A 2,500-nucleotide genomic window follows, 5' to 3' on the forward strand; every position below is an offset into this window, starting at 1 on the left:
TGCCCTAACCTAACCCATGTTGTGCCTTAACCTAACCCATGTTGTCCCCTAACCTAACCCATGTTGTCCCCTAACCTAACCCATGTTGTCCCCTAACCTAACCCATGTTGTCCCCTAACCTAACCCATGTTGTCCCCTAACCTAACCCATGTTGTGCCTTAACCTAACCCATGTTGTCCCCTAACCTAACCCATGTTGTCCCCTAACCTAACCCATGTTGTCCCCTAACCTAACCCATGTTGTCCCCTAACCTAACCCATGTTGTCCCCTAACCTAACCCATGTTGTCCCCTAACCTAACCCATGTTGTCCCCTAACCTAACCCATGTTGTCCCCTAACCTAACCCATGTTGTGCCCTAACCTAACCCATGTTGTCCCCTAACCTAACCCATGTTGTGCCTTAACCTAACCCATGTTGTGCCTTAACCTAACCCATGTTGTCCCCTAACCTAACCCATGTTGTCCCCTAACCTAACCCATGTTGTGCCTTAACCTAACCCATGTTGTGCCGTAACCTAACCCATGTTGTGCCTTAACCTAACCCATGTTGTGCCTTAACCTAACCCATGTTGTGCCTTAACCTAACCCATGTTGTGCCTTAACCTAACCCATGTTGTGCCTTAACCTAACCCACGTTGTCCCCTAACGTAACCCACGTTGTCCCCTAACGTAACCCACGTTGTCCCCTAACGTAACCCACGTTGTCCCCTAACGTAACCCACGTTGTCCCCTAACGTAACCCACGTTGTCCCCTAACGTAACCCACGTTGTCCCCTAACGTAACCCACGTTGTCGCCTATCGTAACCCACGTTGTCGCCTAAACCTGCTCTGTAATTGTTATACGACTCGTTCAATTAGTGTAGTGTTGCCCACCCGCAACCCTCGCAATATAGTTCGCTACTCGCACTGCCCGCTCCCCTGTGTATCGCTTCATGTTAAACACCTTGCAAGTCTTGCTGACTTTCCACATGCTCCTGCTGTACACTGTAATGTGGATGGCAGCAGGGCGTACATGCCGCCCCCCCCCCCCCCCCCACCTCTCCCCACGTCCCCACCTTGCCCCCTGCCTTCGCAAGGTGGTTGGTGACAAGTTTGCATGTTCAATGCCCTTCGCATGCGACGTACGCAGGCTACGTTGTGGTGCGGCCTGTGTCAACTGTCCGCTGATGTCGTACGCGTGAACCACAATCTGTACTGCACATTCGTCCTTATGTACTGAATGATACATCGTGGCACATGTGTGACCGTACAACGACTGCGCCCAAAAACGGCGGACCATACAGTGCAAATATTGTGCACGCAGCTACGTGTCGTCTCCCTATGAGAGCTGGATTGCAGTGTGGTACGCCATAGAGACGTGTGGGAGGAACGGACGCCGTGGATGGCGATCAGCATGAGCTGTCTGTTGATGTATTCGGACCTAGTCGTCTCTCCTCACACACCGTGATGGCATGGTGCAGCGCGTTCCATATCTGCGACATGCTACAGAAGCCGGTTGACAGTCGTTCGAGCAATGGACATCGCATACGTACGGGGGCCACCTTCCACGTATTGTCTAGGCGTGCACATTTTGTTGCGTGTATGTGGGCAGACGTAGTGTGGCGTGACACCTGACACAGGCATGCAATAATGGTTGAAGTTGCAAATGGCGATGGACGCCTACGTTTTCTGGTGAAGTTACGCAAATGAAGAAATGGTAACCCGTTGTGGTGCGGTTGTTCTCGCTAGGGGTGAATCGGTGATGGCGACGATAGGTTGAGGTACTAACCGGTTGTTCCAGCGATACCCACCATGCCGACGAAACTGAACGGCATCTGGGTGTGAAGCGATACGCGGCGGTGGCTGGGTGGGACCGTCCCCGGCCGGTGAGGGGGCGCCTCCCGGCGTGCTGGCCGCGCGGTGCGTGGGCGCACGCGCTACAGCCGGCTGGTGGGGGCGGCCAGTGGCAGGCGCGCCGGCCGACGGACGCGGCAGGCGTCGCAGCTGCGCGCCGGCGCACCCTGCGCGCGGCGCCGTGCGGCCAAAGTAGGTCCTCACGGGCCCGGTGCGAAGCGCGGTGGACATCTGCAGTGTGCTGGTCCGATTGAGGACTGTGTGCGTTGAGGATGCGCCGCCGCCCGGCGCTCGGCGCCGCGACGCCGTCTGCTGCTCGGTCGCCCCAGCGGTTCTCGCTGGTGGTTTGTATCGCAGCTGTGCGGATGTGTTGGCGTGTGCGCTGTGCTGGGAGAGTTCGCTTCGGCACCCAAGTGGGGCTTTTGTCCTTCTGTGGCGCTGGCGTTGGAGCTGCCGGTCACCGTAGGTGGCGCGTGTTGTCTCCCGCCGGCAATGCCACGACAGCACGCTCCCGGGCCTCTGTCGGCAGCGGCAAGCTCAGTTGGGAGCACGGGTGGTCGCACCGAAAGCGTCTACTCGCCTAACTCCGGGCGATTGCGCCTCTCTCGAACCCGACCAAGTACTTGGGACGGCGCTGCGCGCCGCCGGGACCTGAGAGGGTTTCGA

Source organism: Schistocerca piceifrons, unplaced genomic scaffold (genome assembly GCF_021461385.2).
Source record: "Schistocerca piceifrons isolate TAMUIC-IGC-003096 unplaced genomic scaffold, iqSchPice1.1 HiC_scaffold_1175, whole genome shotgun sequence".
Lineage (NCBI taxonomy): Eukaryota > Metazoa > Arthropoda > Insecta > Orthoptera > Acrididae > Schistocerca > Schistocerca piceifrons.